The sequence below is a fragment of the Parus major genome, chromosome 3 (assembly GCF_001522545.3).
Source record: "Parus major isolate Abel chromosome 3, Parus_major1.1, whole genome shotgun sequence".
NCBI lineage: Eukaryota > Metazoa > Chordata > Aves > Passeriformes > Paridae > Parus > Parus major.
Window position 1 is genome coordinate 100,679,023 of NC_031770.1, and position 27,850 is coordinate 100,706,872.

General features: G+C 35.8%; 1 long non-coding RNA gene across 4 annotated transcripts in view; it reads right to left on the reverse strand.

Annotated features, from left to right (window-relative positions):
- LOC107202575 overlaps positions 1 to 27,850 on the reverse strand; it is a 63,587-nt gene that overhangs the window by 33,797 nt on the left and 1,940 nt on the right. For 3 of the 4 annotated variants that reach the window (XR_004496525.1, XR_004496526.1, XR_004496524.1), the window contains exons 3-6: positions 27,605 to 27,698; positions 14,552 to 14,608; positions 8,178 to 11,230; positions 7,429 to 7,503 (exon numbers count right to left, since the gene is read on the reverse strand). This is a non-coding gene — a long non-coding RNA (uncharacterized LOC107202575). The remainder of the gene's footprint in view (positions 1 to 7,428; positions 7,504 to 8,177; positions 11,231 to 14,551; positions 14,609 to 27,604; positions 27,699 to 27,850) is intronic. The other variant, XR_001520733.2, reaches the window with a different exon arrangement.

Consider the following 27,850-nt stretch of genomic DNA (forward strand, 5'->3'; position numbering starts at 1 on the left):
ATACATTCAAATCCTTTTCGCCTTCCTTGGCTCTCAGGGTACCAAGGACTGTAGGAGTGCTAGTAATAAAATCACTTTAATTCTCTAGTACTTGTTACCATGCCTGAAAAGGTACAGTTTATTGCTAGAAAAAGTAGGAACATTGTACTATCTATTCAATTAAAAGCATAAATACCAAAAATTAGGGAAGTGATTCAGTAAAGGTCAACAATCATCCACTGAATGCAGTCACAGCCATGATATTTTTGGATGTGCATGGCCAGGATATGCAGCAGCAGATCATCAGAGTTTGGTGTGGCTTGAGCAAGCTTTCCTGGAAAAGAGGAGCAGTGGGTACAGAATCCCTGAAGCAATATTTGTCTATTTTATTAAGATGATAATAGACCTCTGCAATATCATAGTGTTGTTTCCTTCATCTTAATTAGGGAAGCCACACAAAACTCTGAAGAGACTGGATAATTATTTTAGGTCCCAGATAGGTCCCTAGTGAGTTACCCTAAGCCATACAGGGAATGGCAGAGTCAAGAGATGAGTGAAACTTTGAGTGTACTTTTTCTGTATGGAAAGTCAATCACAGAATACCTGTCCTGATTTTCAGAGATATAAAACAGCTGTGCTATTTACCAGCTTCATGGGAGGTGAGTCCTGCAGCAGACAAAATATGTTTGATTTTCTTATTTTAAAAGCAAAAATGAGAAGGTTTTAGGGCTATTAACTTCATTAAACTATTAACTTCATTAAACAACAAGTTTTAGATCCACAAAACAATCTGAAAACTGGATTTACTGTGTGTATAAATGGGAGCTTCCACCACAACAAAAAACAAAAAAAAAAATTCTTTCACATTACTATTTTAGATTTTAAAGTTAGATTCCAAATAGCTAAGCAAAATATCTGGCCTTTTCAGATTGCTTCAATACAAATGGATATCTGTTGATATGAGTTTTGCCTGCTCAACATTTCTGTCCTCATTCAAGGTATTATCTTTCATGTTCAAAGGGAGAAACACACAATTCTCATTTAGGTTCCTCTGATTCTTTCAAATAGTTATATAAACATTAGGCTGGAGATGTGATCTAAATCCACTTCTCAAATTTATTTACATTTTATATAATTCAAGAAAGTAAAATAACAATATCATTTGTATGTCATCAAAGAAAGAAAAGCCTTAAAAAGACAATTATATGAGAATTTCTACTAAATCTATTCTTGAACATCCTTAGAAGTGTAAACAGTAATTTTGGTAATCATTTTTACTCATCATTCTTGAAGAAATTATACCTTGCTACAGTCAAAATAGACATGATACATAATATAGAATCAGCAGCATTATCTTTCTCCCTTTTTTAAATAACAAATTTTAATTTTTGTTCTGATTTCAGTCTGAATTAATTGCCTTGTAGAAGAATATAATAAGAACTGTCAGATATGGAAAAGGTCTCTTACTTATGAAATCCCATCTAGTCAGAATACCAAGGAAGAAAGAAGAGAAAATGTTTGAGTGTGATGTATCTGTCATGTTCATGAGTGTGTAATTATCATATTTCAGTTCTGAAACAACTGCAAGTCATTTTGCTCTACATGTCTTTCCTTGTGCCATTCCCAAGTGCATATGATTTATTCCTGTATACAGCATTCATATTAAGGCTTCTGATAAAGCCATGTGTTAACACAATACATGTGGAAGTGCAGTTCTGCTATGAGAATGCTGTAGGTTGATGTCAGAAGACTTGAGTTAATTTTCTGTCTAAGATGGGCTCAGTCTGTGTTCTTTGCTTCACCATATACCTACCAATTTTCCTCCACCTCTGTCTATCACTCAGCATGCCAGTCTGGCTTCCAGGTAAAGCTGATATCAGCTGAGATTTATCTCATCTGTGTTAAGAAACTAAAACTAAAGTGAGTACATTCTACAGAAAAAAAGAAAAAAAAACAAGTGCAAGGTAGCATTCCAATTGGGGTTTGAATTTATTCAAGCACAGAGATTCCACTGCCCTTCTGAGCAACTATACCAGGGTTTATTCACTCTAACAACAACAAAAAAACAGCTTATTTTTCTTCATGTCTTACCAGAATTTGAAATGAGTCACTTGAATCTTTCTTTAGGTCCTTTAAGTAGAAGAACACCAAAAAATTTGCTTAAAATTTTGCCTAGATGTTGAATGTCTAATGCTAAATGGAGTGAAACACCCAGAATTTCCAGCTGCAGTCAAATAGGTTGGTATAAAATCCTGAGGGTATAAACTATATAATTCAAGTCCTTACTCTCATTAAGGAATTTGAACTTGCATTCCCAAATTTGAATCATTTAGCCATTAGACTATTAGACTATTTGAAGTAGTGAAGCAGTAGTTTTCTGTCTCTCCTTATTTCTTCTTTTCCAGTTTGGTTTTTTTTAGGTTTGTTGGGGGGAGTTTTTTGTTTGTTTTGTGGGGGATTTTTGGTGGCTTTTTGGTTTTGTTTTTGGTTATTTTGGTATTTTTTTATTAGCTGACTCACATCCTAAACAAATTCATGTTTTGGATGCCTAGAAAAAGGAAGACAAAATAACACCTATTCTGAGTTAGCCCACTATTTACTGATCACATTATTTACACCAAACTCTTCCCACATCATTCCCTTCTAGATATTTATGGAAGCTCTCCTCAGAACAGACTACTGAAAATGTGAGTCTGTCATGACCTGCTCCCTGAGCATTAGGGAGAAAATGGGTATCTAACAGTGATAACTTCATGGATATATACCTCAGAACAGCATTTTGGACCTTAATTCTGTATATATGATTGAACTGCACATAGTGCTGTGGTACTAAATGCACTAAAGGTTTAACTCAGCTGTGGACAACAGCTAATTTGCCTTGTGTGTAAATCCACATCCATCACTTTCATTTGTTGGGCACAGTGGAACAGCTTCAGCTGTGCCTTTTACTACAGCATGAAAGCACAGTTTCTAACATCTTCTACGCATGGCTCGCTTCTCCTCATACCACCTTCCCAGGGAAAAAAAAATGGATGCATACTGTTTTAATTTTCATTTGATTTTATTCCTGTTTTTTTTTCCTTTTTTAATAACATCTATATGCATATTCTTGTTCTCTTGTAACAGAAATTATACAGTAAATAAAATATGTCACAAGCTGGAGGCAGTAATCAATTATGTTTGAGGCTATCCTTTTCCTAGGGGAATTAATTCTATATCTTGTGGCTGGAGTCCCCCCAGCTCAATTCCCCATCTCCCTTTTCTCTTGCTCAGGGTAGTTACATGTACTGAAGAGTTTTCCACAGCTGCTTCTGTCCATGAGACACCACTGATTTTCTGACAAGCAGCAAAATCCCTGTTTAATTAGTTAAAGCTAAAGAGCCTTAGAGGACTACAAAGCTTTTTTGCATATGCAGTCATGTAAACATAGAATCCATCCCCTTTAGACTTGTTGGAATGGACCTGTTTCAGCTCTGGGAATTATTAGAGATGCTGTGAGTACAAGTCTTTAATGTGATCCAGTTATAAAACACAGAGAATCTTTTTCATTACTGTTGAGACCTCTGTTGAATCCTCTTTTAATTATTTTATACAGTGGTCACTATTAAGAGGCCAATAGATGGGTTAAATTTATTGTGGAGAAATATTTGAATATAATACCATTGTTCCCTCTGCTGAACACAGTTCGCATTTAACCAATGTTTAGTCATGTCATTAACTTGAAAGTACAGGAATAAATCAACAAGTTCTGGGCACTACTGAGATTACTGATGCAAAGACACATAGATTCTCTACTAGACTGGTAAGGTTCTCAAATAATGAAAGGTTGTTTAATGGAAACATCTAGCTTTCTGTGGGTATATTAATAGGTCATTTTCTGGGGATTGTTCAGCCTGGAGGAGAGAGGCTCCAGGGTGACCTTATGGTGACCTTTCAGTATATAAAAGGGGCTCATTAAAAAGATATATATAGATATACAGATATATAGATATATAAACACACACACACATATATATATGTATGTATGTGTGTATGTGTGTGTGTGTGTGTATATGTACATACATAATTTACCAGAATTCTACTGACAGGACAAAGGGCAACAGTTTTAAACCAAAAGAATGGACTTAGATTAGACATAAGGAAGACTTTTGTGGTTTGTTGTTTTTGGTTTTTTTAATTAAGGTATTGAGACACTCCAACAGGTTGCCCACAGAAGTTGTGAATGACCCATCATTGCAAGTGTGATTTATGATTATGATGATTTAGTATCCCCATATGTCCCTTCAGGTATATTCATCACAATTATAAAATCACTGAGGTTTTAAAAGCTAATTTTGTTCCTTTAGTTGAAAGGATGTAGAAGATTAATTGTATAGAAAACAAAAAATATGTACAACCACTACTGGAGAAATCAAGTCAACATTGTGTTAACCTGTGAAAGACAAAGGCATCTACAATCTGTCCCCCAGCTGGGCATGCTCACAGTCTGAACCACTCAGGAGTAGGGTTAAGCCTTAACTCCAAGCTTGTCCATCTGTCTTTCTTCCCCTCACCTTCATTGCAAACCCTACATTTTCAAATCCTTGTCAAAAAAAAAAACCTAATAAAAATTTATTAATCTAACTAACCATTCTTCTGCATTGCTTCCCTGTAGATATAGATTATATTAAATAAGGCAGACTTAAAAATAAATAGAAGAACCATGTGATTTACAATCCAGTCTCTCCAATTTATTAGTTAAAAGCACAGGAAAACAATTGAACACTGTTGAATTCCAGCATATCTGAGCTACTGAAGACAGAGGGGAGTCTAACTCAAGGACTGCAGTAAGAAACTAAACTCCACTAGGAGTCTCATGAAAGCAGTAGGAAGGAAAAGCAAAAACTGAGATTGCTGAATGAAAGGTAAAATCAATACTTCTTTTTAATCTTCAAAAATTTTGTCCTCTTTTCTAGGAATACAAATCACTCTCTAGGCTATTAAAACTGTAGGAAGAACCTAAATGAGATAAAAAAATAACAAGGTTAAATAGCAGTGTCTGGATATTTAGAAACTCTGTGATCAGATCAATAGCTTGGGGTATGTGAGTCGTTGTCTAATACATAGATTTTTGCTAGAAACATTTGTCAGCCTCTTGTCATGTACAATGTTTTGGTTTTTTCTTATTATTTCAGAAACAGTCCATGTAAGAAGAGCTTTTATGTAAGTGCTCAAAGGCTTGAAGAACTCTAAGTAGACCAGAGAGGGTGTGAAAACCAGCTAAAAAGTTTTCTAAGTAAAATTATCTCCAAATTTCTTGGTTTGGCCCAAGTTCTTAGCCATCTATTTTCATCCTGAAAGCAGCTCATCTTCAGTGCTGGTGGCAAAATTGTTACAAAGAGGGATTTGCTTAGTGTGCCTAATGTTGAGAGCACCTAATGTTCTGAAAAATGAATTTGGAAAACTTCCCAGCTTGCACATCTGCCCCTAAAACATGACAATAATGGACTGAATATGAGAAGGGAGGATTAAGTGGATTCTTCCTCTTCTCTGCCTTCCCTTTCCTAAACCCATGTGGTCCCTCTGGATGACCTTTATCTTAATCACTGCCTCACAGAATCCAGGCCACAGCTAGCTTACAAAAGCAAAAGACCTATCTGACAGGCAGATGTATGGGTGTGATACTGGTAATCAGCTGGTTATGTGAGCACCATATGTCAGCAGTTGGAAAGAAAGTGTATTGGAAGAAAACTCACACTATAATTAATTAGTAACTTGAGAGAGGTCTTTTCATGCTGCTACCCTTTTTCTTTCTTTTGTGTTAGAGACTCTCATATTGCCCTGTTAATGAAGAAAGTGCATCAAAATACATGAAGAACTGAACAGTCTCTAAATTAAATAAAGGTGGATAATAGAATCACAGCAATAGAAGATGAAGAGGATCCTCAGATCATCATTTCCTTTTCCTGCTTTATGTGGCTGTTCCACAAAATGTACTTTCTTAACCTTCCTTAACTTGGCAGTATGAACCAAGAAGCTTGGCTTTAGCTATTTTCAGTCTGGGACAATCCAAAAGTATAATATGTGTCACTGTCAGAAGACATTTTCCTGATAATCGGCCTGAACATTCCAGGTTTAGGTTGATTAGCTCTCATTAGCTTTTACAACAACAATCAGATGAAACTACTTATTCCATCCTCTGTGTTTAAATCTAGGCAAGGAAAAACTGAATAAAATAATGAATAATGAATTTAAAACAGATCTCCAGAGGACAAACAAATCCAATATCTGTTCTAGCTCCACCTACTTATCAAAGCTATTGAAACTATAGCTGGTTACCCCTCACCTCAAACTGTCAATTGGTGTTTTCTCTTACTGATCACTGCTTGCAACAAGTGATGCTGAAAGCCTGCTCTCTGAATGTCTGCCTCAAGCAGGTATTTACTAATTTATTTTACACCAGTTAGAAAGATTCCACAGGGGAATGAAGGAGAATTGCTAGCTTTTAAAAATACATTAGTACCTCTGATGTGAACAGGAGAACTGAAAAATTGTGAATGGATTGAATGTGATATTCAAAACATTTATTTTTTAACTACCAAAAAATGACAAAATTTTGGATCAAAATAAAACTCCCTTGGATATTTCACCACAATAACACGATCCTCCTCCAGGTATGCACTACCACTTTAGTGAGGTACTATCCTGGTAGAAAAGACAATGAAAATACACTCTGATCCACTTCATACAAAATCAACCAAGTATGAACAGACAGCATGGAAAATTTGGAGAGCTCAAGCAGTCCTTCCATCTTCAGATGGAAAGGGCCAGTCAACTCTAGCCAGCAAGCAATGCCTCAGGGCAGAACCCTCTTCAGCTTCCATACTGAGATCTAGAATGGACTGTCTGAATTTGACCTTGAGGTCTACTTGCTCTGTACATGCTTCCCAGAGCTTCAGCACTTTGTTTTCAAATATTTTGCCTGTTTTGTGCACTTTCCAGTTCAAAATCTTGTACCCTGAACCAGAGTTTCACTATATTCACTTCCATTTTATACAGAAGGTAAATAGAGTACAAATACATGGTGCACTCCATGGAAAGCTAAAATGGATTTTGGATGCTACTATGATCTTCCTTAATGTGTCTGCAACAACAGACAGTCTCTTGCCTGCACACAATACCCATTCCTTTTAGAAAGTAAGAAATATATCTGTTATCTGAGACAAATTTTGAGGTTTTAAGTGGGATCACTAATCACAGCCCCAGTACACTGAATGCTAACTGATATCAATTATTGAAAAGTACTTGTACATTTTCGTTTTATCAGAAAATACTAAAAAACTACACAGAACAAAATAATTTTTAAGGCAAGCACTAAGCAGAATTCACTTCCAAACTATTTCATTTCAAGCAAACCTAGTGTCAGAAAAAGTCAAGATAAGATGAATAAATAAAGATGTTTTCTCTTACCTTCTAGTTTTCTCCCAGGCCAGTTTGCTCTTGTGGGATTTTTGATGGTGCTGTTCTTAGCAAAATTTATCATACCTGAAGGACAAAAACATAGCCAGATGTTTGCCTGTAGACTTTGTAAATAGCTGCAACCAGGTTTTATCTTAAGATTGTTCTACTAGTTTGATTGCGTAATTTAATTTTATGTCTGGCATTGAATTCTTCTTCTTCATGTACCAGCCACAAAACTGCTGTCTTTTCTTTAAGTCAGGAGATGTTGACTCCTCTCAGATAACATATTAAAGCAGAATTCCATTTATATTCATTAAACACAATGTTGTTATATGTGAATCATATGCCCAATTGTACTTATAAAACACATCAGTTATAATGATTATAATAACTGCTAATACTTTGAATTTAGAGATATATATTAGCTAATGTTAGACAGAAGTTCTTATGACTAAATATTGAGCCATTATTGTGCATACAGTAATTTTTCCATCATATAATGTCTAGATTTTTAAACAAACTCTAGAGGGTTAGAAAAGTAAGTGAAGATATCTGAACCTACAAACTTCTATTTAAATGGGATCTATTTCTAGATATAGATATTTATACACACATGAAATTATTAATAAATAAAGCATTTCATAGATGTATAGATTGTGGAAACAACTCCTAGGAATCGGGCTCTTTCACATGTCACACTAAGACATGACCCAAAATAAGATTACAGTCACAAGCAGAGTGCTGTAGAGTGAACTAACCTGTGAAATCAGATAAGTGCCCATTGGGACACACAGGAACATGTTCTTGAATGATGGATTTATCCACACCTTTGATTGAAGTCCAAGAATCAAAGCAAAAAAAATAAAAAATAAGACAGTGTTTGCAGTGAATTTTCAAATCAGCCATTTTGTTAGCCACTGGCAGTCCATTAGCTAAATTTTGCTCTTCTCTTAAATGGATATATATAAAACCTACTTATATTTAGAAAGTTTACTTATAAATTTGCAAATGTAAGTATTTTTAAGGCCAGATTTAAAGAAGCTGACAGTGGAAAAATGAGGATTTGTGGTTAACTTTAGGATGATGTCTAGTTTTATTGTACAGTCCCAACCAGAGAAAAGTGATGCCCTTATGGCTGTCTGAGCCTGTGGGGGATACTGTGATGGGAAAGATGAAGCTTATCCATGGAATTTGTCTCATTTCATAATGGTTCTCTAGAAAAATGGTTCTCTCTGCAGTCCCCTTGAGACACTAATATTGCCCAAAAGTTTTCTTCTATCACTTCTGTTGTTCTCAATAATCTTACCTTCATCACCTTTCTCAACTGTCCCTCCCACTCATATTTACATAGTGCTGGAAATAGCATTCAGCTTACTTTATATACTTTAAATACTAAAATATACTTACTTTATATGCTTGATACACTTCATATACTAAAAATACTTACTTTATATGCTTTATATACCAAAATAATGGAAACACTACAATTAAATAAAAATAATTCATCCTCAAAATCCAGGATAAATAAGCAGAAGGAATATACAGAAAATATAGTCTATCACTGAAGTCCCAAGTCCTGTGCCAAGGCAGTTGCAATAAAGTATTTGAAGATTCATTTATTTTGTAAAGCCATTTTTGTTTTTATTTGGATTTACCAAAATTGCTCATCCACTGGAAAATTTTGTCAGTATTTATCTAGATTTTACATAAAGGTGTCCATAAAAACATTATTTGCTTCTGGTTCACTGTCTCTTCTTTTTAGCTCTTCATTCCATTCAAAACATAATTTTGATCCATTTAGTTATTTTTAAAAAAATTCTAAGGCACTCCACAAGTGTGCAATACTCTAATTAAAATACAATTTAAAAAAAACAACAACAATGTTGTAGAAGGTTATTAAATGGAACAGTTAAATTCACAAATTTGCTCACCTTTAGTTACCCTTTATCCTTTGGGAGTCCTTTTTCATGATGTATTGGTATGCTTAAATGTATTGTTTTCATTCTTGCATGTTTCCTGTCTCAGACATACTGATGGCACTTAACTACCAGTTAATAAGGTTGGCTCCTAAACTGGCTGGTCTTCAGCCCAGCAGTGGAGCCAGGCCATGATTCTGTCCCATCAATAACAGAAACACTACAGAGCTGTGTCAATTGCTATTTGCTATAATCAGCACTTTTCTGTGCCACAGCCCTTTTGTTTGACAGGAGATTTGAGTGCACCATACACATGGTATTGGCACAAATTGTTTTAAGAGCACTTGTGTTCATGTTGAGCGCATCCCTGGCTCTGGTGGATTGCCTTACTTGTGTGTTTTCACAATCTCTATTCATTTTGTTACCTATTCTAAAGGCCCCACACTGCTCATATCTCGTGATAAAAATACATCAGTGAAACACTTATCTTGCTGATTTGGCACTGTAATAAACCTACCCCAGAGCCAGTCCAAAGACTTAAATATGTCTGCAAGTCAATTGCATGAATGTAGAGCAGCAATTTCCTTTTACTGCCTTAGTATGCAATATATCCCCTAAGTAAAGATAATTTGGGTACAAAAAAAGAGTCATTCTCTCCTATAACTTTCTTTAACAAGTAGGATCTAATGATAACATTCCTGTTGAAAAACACAGACTAATCAAAAACAATAACAAAAACAATATAAAAAATACATAAATGCATTATTAGTTGGTGTCCACAGATATGTTAGAGTGCAGGATTATTTATACCGGACCTGAAAATAACTGATTTGTAATAGCCTTAATGTTTCTTGTCCTGCAGCCAGCACATCCCAACCATTTTATGTGCAATTATCATGAAATAATACACCAGAACTGACCAACTGTTTGAAATATTCTTTGTCACAGATTTACAATTGAAGTCAATTAGTTAAAGATTTTTTTAATAAGTTGATTTCTAAACCATAGCTCTGTGATTATTTTATAATTATTAATAGAGAATGTATTATGACAAAATGTGCTTCTTAATTAATTTTTTTTAAATTTACATTTACACTGTCTGGAATTATTTATGTCCAATTTCCACTCCTGGAACCAACCCTGCTGTGAAATTGCAGCCTTCTGAAGCATTTGGCAATGGAAAAACCTAGCTGTGAAATTTTGCTCATCATTATATTTTTCTCCTTTTCAATTTTACACTTAATTATAGACCATTAAATCAGTCCTCAATAAATGTAGAAGATTTTCTGTCTTATGCAGAGTGGTTCTTTATTTACCATCATTGACAGAATGTTGGAACACTGAGAAAGAATTCCTTTAAACATTTATTTGTCGTACTGCTTACTGTAGAAAATGCAGAAATCCTTAAAATAGCTTTACAGTCACAATGCTTGGCAGTAACACTAAATCCAAAATTGCCAAGTCTCCTGTATTTGTTGCAGATTCTCTTCAATCCCATTTATAGCACTTTTCTTTCCTCTTCCTTCACCCCTCTAGCCCTCATCTTTTCAACATAAGAATATCTTTCAGTTCATTTTAATAAGTTCCTTTCTTAAAATTTTTTTCAGTAATTTTTCAGATCACTGAGCTTGGAAGCTATGGTTCACTGCAAGAACTAAAACCCTGACTTTGGTTTCAGTCAAGATGAAAGAGAAATAGATAAGAAACGGAAGCATAAGAACAAGATAGGAAAGAAATCCTATTTCCTGCGCCTATTAAAATACAGGAGAGAGATTTTAAAATTGCTATTCTCTCCAATGCTCTAGCAATTCTCAGGCCAACATTTTACACTTACCTCTCCCTTCTAAACTTCATTGTAATCCAGAGTGTAGAGAACCTGAGCCTCTGAAAGCGGACTGGGAACATAAAAAATCACACAAACAGCACTACATCCATCAATTAGCACAGCACCTTGTTACCATTCAGAACCAATATAAAGAGGCACCTATTTCTGTGGGTAATCCATTAATTAGCTTAGGGAAATTCAAATCTATGTCTCCTGTTCTCAGGGAAAATGAGTTCGTACCATTGAGCCAAAGACTCTGAAGCTCCTGTCTTCATCCCATGTAAGTGGTGCAAAGACACCAGGAACACACAAATAGTATAATCTTTTCAATTTAGTGATCAGGTTATTAAACAACAGGCCAGGGAAAATATCTGGATGAGAGTTCCAGCTACAATATCTTGCTATGCTTTTAAAATGAGACAATCTTTGGAAAAAACACAGAAATAGTGGTTAAGGTCTGCAGTAGTGAACAGTATGTTCATTTTGCTTTGTTTTTGTTTATAGAGACTTTATATACTTCCTATTTCTCTACCTCAGACAAAATCCATTTACATCTACAGGAATCTATTGGCAAGATCAAAGATTTGATCCCAAGTTCAAGAATGTTTCTGGATACATTTAATTTTGAGCAGAGTAGTACCCCAGAGGATTGTGGGGGTTAAACTCAATATGTAGTAAAATGTGAATAAAACTACATATACTTTATTTTCTTTGGAAGTCAGATTTCCTGATTTTGATAGGGAAAAGCAAGTATTAGTTTGATCTTATTTCTGTTGGGCTGGCCAATATAGCACCAAATAGATGTAGAGAAGTGAGCTTTCTTCCAGCTGGACTGCCATCAGTGGGACAGAGCAGCCTGTGGAGGCAGGGTGTGCACTTGCAGCCCAGGAGGCAGAGGGTGAAGATGGACAGGTGGCAAATGATTCACCAGAAATATCACTGCACTTACAGAGATTTGTTATGTGCTGATGAGCAAAGACAAAACACCATCTTAAACTTCCAACTCCAGCTTCCAGTCATATTAAATACATTAGGATAAAGGAAAAGAGAACTATTTTTTTTAAATGAATTGAGCATGGTGGAGACTGTTGCGAGAATCTGAACCTCACAGAAGACCAATTCCAAAGACTTTTACAGAGCAGTGGTTCAGTTAATGATGCAGAATATATGAAGGAAAAATGACACCTTATAATGAAACAGTAATGGTCTACCTGCATAATGTGAGAATATCCCTGTCATACAGAATAGATGGAATCAGTCACCTGAATAAGTCTCACCTCTACTGTGCTGAGAAAGCACAAAAACAGCAGCTGAAGATCATGAATGGTGGGGCAACCAGGAGAAAAAAAATGAATTAAATTAAATTAAACAGGAAATAAGTGGCTGAGGGTTTTTATCTTTCTCCAACAACAGATCAGTGGACTAGAAAGCCAGCCCTTCAGCAATGAGGATTTCATTTCTGTTTAGGAGCTTGTGCTGCTCATAGTGACTCAAATCCAGAATTCCTACACAGAATTCTCTATGGACACGGCATTCCAATAATTTACAGAATGCCTGTACTGGATGGTGTTGGACAACATGGATCACCCTTTTCAGTAAGTGCTGGGCAGTGCTCCAAACACTAAGGCAGGGTACCTGGTTCCCTACACTCTCCAGTGAGTATGGAGATATTTTACATAACAGAGCCAAAGGACAACTGGTTTTAATTGTCTTGTATTTCACATATCCATTATTTTTTGTCCTATTTTTTCCTAAATCTATTGTTTTATCATACAGAAATCAATTTATCTGTATTTTAAATAACTTCTCAAGAAGGCATTTGAGAGAGATTATTTAATTGGTATGTCTTGATGTTTCTTTTTTTTCTTGTTATGGCATTATCAAAATCCTGTTTCCCACAGCTTCTGGCTGTAGCTGAATTAACTGCTCATCATTTACAATTAGTTGCTCAAAAAGTACTTTTCTGTCACTGTTCATAGAATTCTCAAACAATTAAGCTGCTTAGTCTTCAGTGCTGAGGTGTTTTTCATACTACATTTTTATGAAAAATATTCCCGCCTTATATGTTTTCAATTGGAAATAAAATCCTCATAAAGTTAAAAAATATTTCTTCCATAACTAGAAATTCTCTTAATTCTATACATTTCAAGGTACACTACTAAGAAAAATATAAATCTAAAGATTTATACTAGATTTATACTATTTTATATCTAAAGATTTCATCCCAATAATTTCTATTCATTGCTTCATTTATTTGTGAGAAAAGACAACACATTTCCCAAGACATTATTATAGTCTTATAATGATTATCAAAGAAACATGCAGGCTCAGAAGTGCAGTCATTGATAATTTTTTATTCAAGAAACCAGACTGAAAGATCCTCAGTCTGTTCCCAGATATGCAGAAAGTATTTTCTGTGATATTGAGCAATGGTTTGTGCCTTTGCATTTCCTCTGGAAGAAAGAAATTCCTGTATTTCTTTTTCATGTTACACTTTTCCTATACAGTGCTATCTAGTCTCAGTAATAAAAATAACTCTTCCCTTCACTTTTTGGTGAACCTTCTCTTATTGTCTGAGCAGTTACCTGGCCAATAATAAGAAGAAATAAATAATTCCGTGTTTTAATCTTTTGAAGATCCCACCAAAGCACATAAATAAAATAAATACTAATTAATATAATTAATATCATCACTATGACCAGTGCTGATTACAAGAGTAAACCTAAGAACATTTTCTTAAAGTACCTCATTTTCATGAAATAGAATTTTTGTCCCTCAAATGGGAGTTTCAGATCCAAGCAGGAATTCACCATTGTAGCTTTTGTGTAAGCCAAAATGCAGTAAAGAGCTAAAAACCCTTTAATTTTCAATGTTCAACAAGAGCAGAGATATAACCTCCAAATGTGCTTGTGAATTTCATGATAGTTTACAGCTATCAGAACTAGAACCATTAGTTTAACTTAAAGAAAACCAGGTTTAAAAGTGAGGGAATATAGCTCATCTGTGAATTATACGTTAGTGAATTTCAGAAGCATTGATTAAAATAATCATTTAAAGTAGAAAGATTTCTAAATGAACCCTGTGTAACAGGAAGAACCAGTCTATCTTCTTAAATGAAAAATCCTTCTTCTTTGATAAATCATGATTTTTATAGGTATCAAAAAAGCTACAGGGGAATTGTTTGAACTTTCATTTATTACTTCTTTGAACTTTCAGATAATTATTGGCAATATTCCTCAATGTTAAAGAAAATGAATAGGTTAAGAATTTTTTGGGTGTAACAAATGGTTTCCAGGGCTGAAAACAGAAGCAGGAAAACTTCATCAAATACTGAGTGATAAGAGGGGATAACAAGGGTCTGTTTAACACCAACCCCAAATTCAATACTTACCTGAAAACCGTAACTTCTCCTCTGTCTTTCACAATTTTTAACACTGATAATCTTCACCTGCAGTGCAATGGCAAGGTTGGTTGCTTGTCCTTTATTTGAGGAAGAGCTTTTGTGCATAAATTAACTAATTTTAAGAAAAGCCACAGTTATGGAATCTCTTGGAGTCTCTATGGAAGAATCTCTCTATGGAAACACAGCTAACGATATCTTAGATTGTCTATACAGGATATTGTTTTTCTTCCCAAAGCAGTGTACAAGCAGATGCTATCTTTCTTCAAATACAGAAAGAAAAGATTTATAGATAATATCTAAACTTTCTTCACCAGTAATATTTGAAGTAGAGATAATTTTCTTTTCCATTTTTTATTTTTTCCAGCAAAGACTATGTTCTTCCCTTATTTTCCACTTCTCACCCACACCCCCCAAGAAAAGAGATTTAAAGGACTGAAAGACCTACTTATGTAGAAACAGCAGATCAGCAAAATATAAAATAAAACATTGGAACGTTTCTGTGAGATATATGCTATTTGGTGAAGAAGGACACAAATATTTCACAAAATAAAAATCACTAGGATTATGTTCCTAACTCTTTTTTTCGCCATTAAGTTTCTTTCTACAGAGGAGCTGGAATGGTATCTATCAGCATGTCACTCTATTTCAAAGTGCTTTAAAGTGAAGTGCTGCATGCAGCACTTTTCTAATTGGCCAAATGCAACTTGTGCTATTAAATTAAAGTTCTGTCTGACTTCTTCTCAGTGGCTCTCAAGGTTGTTTTTTTTTCACAGAAGTCTTATGAGAAACCAAAGATGTCAACAAACACCTGTGTCCTGAGCTGCAATGTTAAACAATTCTTACTGATTTTTTGTTGTATCAGTCCCATGATACCTTCCCAGAGAAGCTGCATTCAATCAGTGTAAGCTGTTTTTAGTGATGTGACTCCTAGTAACTAAACAGTTTTGTGCTGTCTGTGGAAAACAAACCAAGAACAAACCCAAACCTTTATAGTCACAAAAACTCCTGAGTTAAAGATACCAAAACTCTGGAGAGGAAGAACCAGTGGATAACCAGAATTTCTATGTGGTTTTTTTAACTAGATTGATGACACATGCAACTTCTGAAAATTTGTCTTCAGAAAAAATCATTCCTGGGAGAAAAATTCTCCATTTTCTGTGACACTGCTCCACATATTATTTTAGCTTAGACCAGAAGTGAATGTTCTGCCAAAGTAATCTCCAAATGCTCCTAACAGATTGTTCAGGCAAATTTCAGCCTTCTCAGATGAAACAAAACTGGAAGGTGCATTTCAGGAATGTGGACTCTGACTCTGATCTGTCCTTAAGGCATACAGTCCCTGGGTCAGATGAGAGCCCATCACAACCAAAGTCCCCAAAGTGGAGGAGTACTTAGCACCTGAAGTTTCATTGTCTGGATTCTTCCCTGTACTCACCAGCCAGTCTCTTTCCCACCTTACACCCAAACTATATCTCATAATTTTGGATGTAAGGATGCCATAGAAGATTACATAAAAAAAATTTCATCATAAATCAATTACATTAGCCAGGCAAATTTGCCTATGATGAAGAATTTCTGGTCATTCTCAGACATCATCTTGGATCATCAGAGACCTCCTCTGATCATGATACAATTAAATTTCAAAAATAAATTAAACATAGTAAAATGGTAAAATGTTTCAACTGGTTCCTTTAAAAAGGTATAGAAAGTGAAAATTAATATCTGAGGAAGTATAAATACTATATTCAGAAAATCTTAGTAGAAAGAGCTGGAAAATCTGGAGGGAAATATAAGAGATACAAGAAATTACCCAAACTGATATGGGAAATTGCCTCATTCTAGCAAAAAAAAAAATATTCTTTTTCCATAGAGAAAACTACTTAGCATTTCTCTAGAAAGCCCTTAAACAAAAATTCACCAACACTAAAATTCCACAATTAATGAAGACAAGCATAGTGCATAATGACCCTCTTTGGAATGCTGTCATTCTGGTGAAAATGAATTCTACATAAGTAATCTTATCCCTGTACTAAAGAGTTCTAGAAAGTAGCAACATATATGAGAATATAATCAGACCTCTGGGACAGGTCTGCAGGTAAAAAACAGGATAGAAAGAGATCAAATAGACAAAGATTCAGTCCAAGGTCAGGATTGTCTACCTGGGGGATTTATATATGGCCAAAGTGTCTAAGCATCATTAGAGTTGATGAATATCTTCTCAATACAGCCAGTGGTGCCTAAAGAGCCCTCAGCTGATCAGCAGCTGGATATGTCCTGGAGGATGAGTGGTGGCCCTCAGCCCAGCAGAAGAGGTGCCATGGGGTGGCACTGCTGCAGTACAGCTGCATGGCCCTGGCTCAGCCTTACCAAGAAAAATTTGTTGCAAAGGTGTGAGAAAGTGTGTGAACTGCAACTCTGCAAGACAGGCTAAATGGAAACGTGGAAGGTAAATGCTGAGGCAGTGAAAGCTGTTCAGAATCCAAGTGGAAAAAATACTGATGTGAAGGAGGATAAATTCCAGGGGGAATAAAAGAGGCAGAGAAAAGTCAGACAACCAACTATTACCAACCAGTGTGTTCCAAGGAGCAAAGCAGACCCACCTCTCCCCACGAGGCTGGTGACTGGCTGACCAGAAATGACCTGTTGGGTGCTGTGGGTGACCAGCATATTCCTGCTGAGTCTGGTACACCACAAGTCCCAGATATGTTGCCCATGTTAGCACACAGTGGAAAGATGGGCAGGGGTAATATTAGAGGAAACTGAGAATTTATATTCACATCCTAACAGAAGTTACAACAGGACAGAAATTATAGGGTAAATTGCAGCTTCTGCTCCTTGGATGGAATGCAGTTGCCATGCTCATAATCTATTCTATGGTGATTTCCTGCACCCGAAATCTGCATCCACAGCACCTGCTGTAGGGGATGGAACAGAGGGTGAAGCAGAGTGGAGACCTGCCTGTTCTGGAAGTGAGCTGTTGTGATTTGACAAAGTAACAAAATTATAAAACTCTAAAACCTCTGGTTTCCATCTTCATATCTCAATTATCTTTTTCTTCTCCTTCTCCCTGCATGCTCTTTCTCAGTTCAAAATAAACTTTTTCTTAATCATGGCAGATTGATTAAAGTGATTACTGTGTTTTCTTTTACCCTGTCTCTCCAGTGGAAAGGAGATCACACTCTTTATGTGCTTGCAAACAATAAGTTCTATTTTTTTCTTACTTTCCCCTCATAAAAGTTTATTTTCTCATTCCTTCAGCTTGTGCACGATAATGCAATATAGAAAAACAGGGCACAACACAGGAAGTCTTCTCTGTAAGAAAATATTTTGTGTATTTACCATATCCATTCCTGGCTTAACTAATGCCTACTAAAGATGCAAAAATAAAAGTTCATTTTCAGAGCTTCTTTCAGATTAATGAATCCTCTATCCTTATAGGAATGCTTTTTCTGTAAGCATCTACATATGGACCAAGTCTGATGCCACAGAAAGGTAAATTAGAGGCAAACTCTGTTTCACTTCCCACGGCCTGCAATAACTTGCTTTAAGGGAATATCTGCCAGAGGATGGAGTCATGCCTCCTTCATGGGCTGAACTTGCTGCATTTACCACAGACACAGACTAACAATCCTTGCCACTACCACCACACCATTCTATTTCAGGGTACTACAGCACTGTTACCTGTAAAACAACAGGAAAATGCAGACTTACTGTGATAACATCATCTTTGCATTTAGGTTTTTGTAAATTGTGAAAACTAAGGGTTTCCAAATGTTGAAGTTTTACACTCTTCATGTGATACCTGCATTTTCTTTAAAAAAAAAACAAAACTACATTTTCCACAGTTTTCTATCTTTTGCTCTAATTTAAGAGGTTTATCATTTAAGAGGTCTGTTTCAGACTGATAAAATTGGAACATTGCTAAGTGTGAGCAAACATTTCTGTTCAAAATTATCAAATACTCATAGCATATCTTCTGGAACTTTTGACATTTTCTATGTAGGGCAGACTGAGATCAGGAATCAGGAAAGCATTTCTTTGGCTCAGATCTAAGCCAAATAAGTATAGAACTTTGTTAGTTTTGATTAGAGTTCTATAAGGATAGAAAAAATATTCCTGGCAGACAAAAAACCTATTTTTTCTGTTTTTCTCTCTTACTCAAAAATGGATCAAATTATTATGAAAAATGAAAACTAAGTTATTGATTCATCAAGAAAGTTTGGCTCATGAGCAGAGTCTTGAGCTAAGTAATTCTGAATTGTCATTTATAGAAATATATTAGAAAGTTGATTCACTTGAGTAGCAAGAAGATGGGTTGTGAGGTTAATAGTACATAACAATATGTAACTATATATAAGTACATGTAAAATAATTCCTGGCAACATCTAATGTGAAGAAAGGGCAGAATTAGGAGGAAAAAGTTTACCTTATTCAATGCCAGCATCTCATTTCAAGATTACTGCATTTTCAGATAAACTATAGGTCAATGAAAACACAGTCAAAAAAACAAGAGTTCCTGATTTGAAACTTTTTGAAGTGACTTCACCTCAAGAAATGAACATGAAACAACACACTGTTAAAGTCTGAATACATGTATGAAGAAGAATTTGAAAAGGTAGTCAACAGCTGCTATTGATTAAATTGTATGCAAAAATAAGCAAGAATAAAAAAATAAGATAAAAATAAATTTGTCCTTGAAAACCTGAAACCCAGCACACTGTGTAATGATAGATGAAATATATCAAGACCCCTGACAAAATGTTATGTGTATTCAACCCATTTTTTTATACAAGGCCAGGAAAGCAGTGAGCTGAATCTCATATGGCTCCTGTCTGAGCTTCTCTTCAAAAGCATCTTTAAACATTTGCTTAGCTTCAAATACTTTTATAGAATTCATTATATTGTGTGACTCATGCATGTGCTTAAGAGTCTGAATAAAAATCACTTTAAATATGTGCTGTGTTTGACTAAACTGGACTGTAAATGTATCTGGTGTGTCTGTAAATGTATCCCAGTGGGAAATAGAACCTGGCAAGATTGTTAATTAAGGTCTAAATTAAACTAGTCATCTATGTTTCCTTGTCGCTGGAGACATGATTGCTCTCCAGAGGTGATTTTTCTCCTCAGCACAGAGCCGTTCCATCTGGACAGGTTTAGACAGACACATAATTTTGAGATGGCTCCATGAGGACAGTGCAGAGCCAGGACTGATTTAAACATGCTGCCTCAGGGTCCAGCAGGAGGCTGCCAATACCAGCATGGACAATGTCCCTGCTTGTCGTGTCACACTGCTCCTGCTCCCTCAGCAAGACCAGGAATGTCTCCCATCTGCTTGCATACATGAAAACCAAGCAGTACAATATCATTGGCCCTCCCAAAAATACATATTCTGAATTGCTTCTTTTTAGCACAGGTTGAGTCTCTGAAATATTTTGAAAAAGAGGACAGCAGGCAGCACTTCATGACTAGAAAGAAGTTGGAAATAAGAAATTATGGAATCATTTAAATGCAAAAAGGATGACTTGGGAGTCATCTTCATCCCCAGCAGGCTGCCTGCTCAGTCTGCCACTTTTCATGGAACTCAGTCTGAAAAGTAAATTTTCCTCCTGTACATTGTTCAGGAAACCAAACTGTTCAATCCAGATGTGGTTTACAGGGCCAAGAGAAAGCAACCTGAAAGTTACCCCCAGCAGTGTCTGAGATGTCAGTGTTGCACCAATGAAACAGTTGTGACAGTGGTAGAGCCCAGAACCAGCGGACTGTCACAGAAAATACTAACTTTCTATCTTTTGGCTGAACCCTGAATTAGGTAAATGTCAAAATGTACCATAGACTTCTTCACAACAGAGAGGAAAATGAATATATTTCAAGATTATAAAATCGGGATTTTCTGAGAGCGTTTATGTAGGGATTGGAGCTCACAGTCAGAAAGAGCAGTCTTCACTCTACTCAGCTCTGATGATGTCAGACCTGGCAAAAGGTGTTCTGTTCTGGGCTCCCCAGCACAAGAGAGAAATGGACACACTGGAGATAGCCCAGTGAAGGGCTGCTAAAGTGATTGTGCTGTAACATCTCCCCTGTGAAGAAAGGCTGAGAGAGCTTGGACTGTTTGTTCAGCCTGAAGAAGGCTCAGGGAAGACGTCACCAATAAATGCAAATACTTGGAGGGGGATGCAAAGAAGGCAGAGCCAGGCCCTTTCCAGAGTGCCCAGAGACAAGACCAGAGGCAACAGGCACAAAATGAAGCACAGGAGGTTCTGTCTAAACATCAGAAAGGTCTTTTCTCTGTGAGGGTGATCGGGCACAGGCTGCCCAGGGAGGTGGTGAGTTCTCCCTCCTTGTAGATATTCCAGAGCCATCTGGACATGGTTCTGAGCAAGTGTCTCTAGGTGGCCCTGCTTGGGCAGGGAGGTTGAGAAAGACATCCAGAGACCCATTCCAATGTCAAACCCCTTCCCATGTGGTGGCTGTGGTGAAGAGCTGGTGCCTGCCTGGAGGTCTGAGCAGTGACCTCAGCTGGAGCTGTACTAGGAAATAAAGTGTGTGGTGGTCTGTCTGCTCATCCTGACCCCAAGCAGTGCACTTCATTCTGTACAGATCAACTCTGTTCTTCCTAAAATAAGGTGCTTTCATCTATTCTATCTTATAGGTCCATGACTTCATTAAGTCAAAATTAGCATTATTTGGGGTAGTGTTAGGCAGCAAAACAAAAAAATGTGCCAAGGAATGCACTAATGATTACAAACTATGAATAATCTCATCCTAAGGACAATGTCCTGGGCTTGTTCAGCTTAATGGTATAGATATAGCTTTTATATTTATAACAAAATAAAGGATATAAAATAGAACTATAATTTCATTGTAATTATATTTAGCTTCAATTTCCTTAGCAACACCTTATACAGCACTAAATCCTATAATGATGCCCTTTTTTTGATATCTAACCACTTCTTCTTTTGTTAATAAGATTATGTTCTTCCTACTCTGTTTTTGGTGTGAGATGCCTCCAAAAACATCAAGAAAAAGTTTTTAAAATATGTTGTTTGTCAATATTGTCATCAGATTTGCATCTATAAATGCACATAGGTCAGAAATCTCTCTAAATTTTACTTTCATGTATTTTTAAATTTAAGGAATAAAAGGCTGCTTTCAGTTTCTCAAGTCTACTATTAAAAATGAAAATACTATTTAGAAAGCTACAGCTATTTTTGATTGAAATCTCTATCCATTTGTATCATTTCATATTTTTAATAGGAAGATGTTTTGTATGTATTTCAATAAGCATGCCTGAGAGCACATTTATAAACATGATAAAATAAATTATGCACCACTGATTAAAGGGAAATACATAATTATTTATTAGTTATAGTTAGTTATAATAGTTAGTTATAATTAGGTATTAGCAATATCAGAAATTCTGGGTGAAAAACAGATAGAAAGCTTTGTATATTTTGAGTCAGAGATTTGTAACTCTCACAGTTGCCAAAGGAAAATAGTCACTCCAACTTTAATTTTTTAGTCTGAAAATGTATTACAGTTCTTTGCTTTCTTTCTGGCTGCACTGGTATCAAATATTAAGATCCATGTTCTTACTAAAATTAGTCATAGTTTTGACAAACCAAATCTCTTGTTTTTCAGTGTCAAGAAGTAGTAATTTTTTTCAAATACTCAAATACATAAATAATTACAACTTCTTAAAATATAATTTAATATATAAAATTCTTGGTTTTGAATACGGACAGTGTAAGATACAAAACTTAAGATAATTCAAAAACATTTTTACTACTTTCAGTTCAGACAGTACCAGAGAAAAACTGATGCATAATTTTTCAAAGAGCCTATTTTTCTAAGAACGAATGGATGTGAACCTTTTCTCAGATGTAGCAAAGTTTCCTTTAAAATAACAATCATGCTAACAGGAAAGGCCACCTTCACTTCAGCCAGAGATTTAGTATAATTTATTTCTTATTTCTTTCATTCCGTCCTGATTAATTTATATAAGCTGATGTTGAGAAGAGGAGTTATGGTTTGGCGTCTGCATGAGCATGAATTTGTCTCTCAAAATATACAGGATAGTCAGATTTTTTTTCTTTTTAACAACTACCTGTTAGCACTTAACAGCTTTTAACCTTTAAACAAGGAAAGAACCTCAAATTAAAATTAATTACTTCTATCCTACAATTTTTTTCTTCAACTCCAAGCTTCCATTTCTATCTTCCTCCTCTGCCTTAGTTGTTTCAGTACAGCTATTTACTTAGCAAGGAATATAAGATTTCATTCTATTTGTCCAGTCTACATGCCTTTGAAAACAAGGAGCCAGGGTCAAGATATAGATCACTGAAGGAGAAAGCTGGATTCTCATCTTAGCTTTGCCTTGACAGTTTGTGAAATCTGTGTAGGATTCACTGAAGTTTATTTTCTGAAGGTATAAATGGAAGAAAAATAACCCCGATTATTTTCTCAAGTGCTTTTGGGACTTAGAAATGTGAAATGGAATGTAAGACTGTGACATCCACAAAAAAATATTCTTGATATTTCTGTAATCTCTGTAGATACAATAAAAAAGATGTAGTTTGATATGAACAAATATCAACAGATCAGAAACATTTTGCATTATATGCATGTAACTTAACAAAGCAAGTAATATTTCATGGTGATAAATATTGAAGACATTTTGAAAATTGGAGTTATCGTTAATTTGAGATTCTTCCACTAACCAAAAATTGTGAATTTGTTTAGCCATTAATGGAATTAAATTTTAAAAAATATTTCTAGATTTTACTTTGCTGAGATGCTTTCATTTTGTCATATTTTCTTTTAATACTGCAGGCTGATAAATATCATGTTACCTTGTTTGTTAACCATCATATGCTCATTACACAGATAATTATTTCAAATGTTCATGTCAAACTCTAGATCTCTTATTTTTCAAAACATAGGAAAGGGAATGTAGCATGCCTAAAAAAATTATTCCCCAATCTGGACTCTGTGTAGCTCAAACAGTCCTGATTGTCCTAGGCTATGACATCTGGCCTTTCATCTCTTATAAAAATACGGTCTAAATTCTTGAACTGGGACATGATTCTTCTCCAAACTGTAAGAAACCTCAAGAATTCTCCATCCAACATTCATCTATGCTCTTTTCTATTTCAAATCTCTCTCATTGGATCACTCTGTTTGCTGGAAATTTTCCACTTGTGACTTTCTACTGTGACTTCCATAGGAAGAGCCCATTATTTAAAGATAGCGGACACTGGGACAAGGATGTGAGTAGGGACTAAAGCAGCTCAAATTAATCACCATCTCCTCCATCCCACCCATCCTCATCCCACAGTGAGATGAGAAGACATCAAAAATATTATTTCTCTTTTTCTGGTGTAACCAGTTCCAAGTTCCTTGGCTAGGAGAAAACAGTTTTGATGCAAGGCTGTAAGAAGTGGCAGTCAGGAAAATTGCTGGAAACAGGCTGCAGAGGAGGTGTACGTATAGAGTCCTTGAAGAAAAAATTTCATTCTCCCCAAACATAAAGTGAAATTGCTGTGAATGAAGTTTGAGTGTGAGAATGGAAAGTAACCTCATTAATGGGAAAGTAGAGGAAACACTGGGAGTTGGAGTGTGAGAATTCTCAGGGGACTGTACTGCACTGAGGCCACGGTGTGCCTGAGGTCAGGCCCAGGTCGGTTCTGTGAGGGAACAGGGAGCAGTGGCCATCACTCCAGAGGAGGCTGGAGGTCAGCCCAAGGCATGCTGGAGGTCCAGAGAGAGGCAGGTGGGAGGATGAACAGGGCAAAAACATGCAAGACACCCAACAGAGACATTTGAGAACAAGGGCTCTGAGAGAAGCTAAGTTATGGCTGAAGCTTCTCTGTTGGAAAAATTCATTAACCTTCACCACAAATTATTCACTTAGCCCTGAATTTAATCAGTAACCGTTTACTACACCTTAATATAGGAACAATAATGTTTAAATTCTGTTATGAAGCCATATTCTGGTGTGACCCTAAGCAAAGTAGAGTGGATATTTAGGAATATCACTGGGTAAAAATTCACAGATATTTCAAGACATACGCTTTAAATAGTTGACACTCATTAAAAATATGTATCTGTATATTTCCATTTTGAAAAGGATAAAAGCATCAAACAAGTTATTGATTTAATGTTCATTCAAATAATTTGTTAACAGAATCACAGAATACCAGGCTGGAATAGGTCCTCAAGAATTGTCTGGTCCAAGCTTTCTTGGTAACAGCATGGTAAAATCTTGGTCTAGACAAGATGGCCCAGCACCATGTCCAGCTAAATCTTAAAGGTGTCCAATATGGGAGAATCTACCACTTCCCTGGAGAGGGCTGATTCTTCTCACTGTCAAAGCTTTTCCCCTTGTGTCCAATCAGAATCTCCTCGGGATTAACTTGTACCCATTACCCCTAATCTTTTACATGTGACTCCTAAAAAGAAGTCTCCATCTTCTTTGTAGCCACCTTTTAAATAGTGGAACATTTTGCCAAGGCCTGCTCTAAGTCTTCGCCCTTCAGGGGTGAGCACAGCCAGATCTCAGCCTTTCCTCATACATCAGGCTTCCCAGTCCTTGGATCATCTCTGGACCCCTTCTCTGGACCCTCTGCATTCTGTCCACATCATTTTTGTACAGGGGGGACAAAAACTGAACATATAGTTCCAGATGTGGTCTGACAAGCACTGAGTAGAGTGGGATAATGCCTTTATTTCTGCTGGTGATGTGACTGTTGATACATCTTGTTGACTTTCTTTGCTGCAGCAAAATATAGGTTTTTTTGCACTTATTTTCCAAAGTTTGTTAGGTACTAAGACGATGTTTTCAAGACATAAAACTTCCTCTCTGTGATATAATCAGATATTTACCTCCTCCTTCTCCTTCCAGCTGATAATGAGAAGTCCTAGCCTCTTGTTTATAAGACCATCAAGGCAATTACATGACAAAACTTGCAGCCACTAGTAATCATACTCTTTGTAAACTGTAAAGCATTCAACTATATGTAGAATTGGCTTTAATTAAATATTGTCAAAGGAATAGATTTTTAAATCACAAACCCCACAGCATGCAAGGAAATACAATCATGCTTTTCTAAACAAAGGCACTTCATGTCAAATTAATTTCTTTCTAAATAGATTAATAACTGTCCCTTCTGTACCCACTTATATATCCCAGACTATGCAGAGGGGAAATACATACAGAACAACACAAATTAAAAAAAAACAACAACAAACAGAAGCAAACAAACAAACAAAAAAAAACCCAAGAAAACAGAGAGAGATAAGGCTAACCAACTACTTTCATAAAAATTAATGATTATAAAAACTGAACAAAACTCCCATTGTGCCAAGATGGATATACTATCAAGAGATTAATGAGACATAAAGCCTTTCTCTATGAAATCTCTTTCAGAGCTGGTTGTCATGACACTGGACCATCTAAAAAGCAACTAAAAATCTTTATTAAAGGCATCAGATTACTTATGTGAATAGAGTTGGAGCCTCAGTTCATTCCCTAATGGACTTGTTACTCACAATATGTAGAAAATACCTGAAAAATCAGGTGGAATTCCCTCTCATCCAAAAGCACATCTCATACTATTCTTAACTTTAAACAGTTCCTCTTTTTCCATCAGTATCTTACTGTCTGATTTTATTCGAGATGCGTCAAACCCAAAACAAGAGTGTTTATTACATATATAAATATTTATGTCATGATTCACACAAACTCCCCAATTTCTTCTTTATGCTGTTCTTTTACACTGTACATAAGACAGGAAAACAAACCTAGTCCCAAAGCTGTCCAAGCTAAAGGCAAAGAACTATAAAACATAAGTAGGGTGGAGACCTTCTACAACACAGGTGCAATCTGCAGTTCTCTTCTTTAGGAACAGGGCAAAGAAACAGGAAAGAAAAATATGTTTCACTTTGGGGAACACAGGAAGTCTCATAGAAGTCTACAGCAGCTATCTAAAGTAGTTCATAAATCCCTGGCAAATTATTGTGTTCTCTGCACAGATTTCTTCCTGTATACAGTCACTCCTTTCTTTATGACTATATGCTTGTTTACATAGCTAAAACTAATATTAATGAAAAACAGTTGTTCTTGTTCTCAAGTGACTAAAAAGAAATGTGAGAAATGCAGATTTGTGCTAATCTGCACAATCTCAGCTCTTTCCCTTTACATTTTTATTCTTTTCACTGAGAGAGGCAGGTATTTTGTTAGGGAGAAAAGACTGGTGAGTGTCTATGTAGAGTTCATAACATACTCTATACTCAGATTCTGAACTGAAACTGGGAAAGGTCCAAATAGATGTGTTCATTTTCTAGTTTTTGACTACTTGTCTTTACAAGCCTTCCATCAGTGGCAAGGAGGTTCTTTCCTTAAAAGAGAGGGTGTGGTTCTGGTGCCAGTTATAAGAGAACCCAACCCAGTTTTAAGGAGTTTCTGATGTGATGAAGATCATTCAAAGGGAACTCCTGTAAGAGAAGCTGGAGCTCTCCTGATATGAACATCAGGAACAGATTCAATCTTGTATTCACTTTGTCCACTCAAACCTCAGTCCCATGATAACTGTTTTGACAAAGTTCTGGTGCAATAAATTTTGTTACTACTGCTTTTGAAGTGGTCTGTTTCAGGCCTATAAATGTGTCTTTCTTCACTGTTGTTCCATTAGACTGTTAAACCTTTCCTAGAAAATGCAACTGAAGAGGGAAAGGCAAATTTCTAAAGTTGCATAACTGAATGAATATAAGGCAATGAAAACACATATGAAAGAAACCACAAAATAAAGCTTGAGAACTTTCTCCCTTACAAATGTCAGAAGTTCAAAAAAATCTCTTAAGAGATGTCAGGTTCTATAAAGGCACAAAAATATATTCAGGAACTATTAATAAAAACACACAAAAATCTAATGTAAATTATTAAATTAAAATTAAGTAGATGAAAGTATAAATTTTCCTCATTTCTGCTCTAGAGCTTCAAAACAGATTTCAATTTCATTATAAAATTCAGGTTTTCTGCCTTACCTAATGATGGATTGCACTACATGTGATGAGGTGCTGAGCAGCTGTATCATTCACAGATAGACAAGAAAACATCTGATGACCATCTAGAAAAGATCTATCAACATTTTAAGAATATGTAAAAGCATAGAAGATAGTCAGGACTTCAAGTCTTCATCCAAGGTGGATCAACATCTTTCTTCATTACAAATCCATATGAAAAATAAAAACATACTAAAAACATCCCAGTTTTTGGTGTTTTTTTTACAC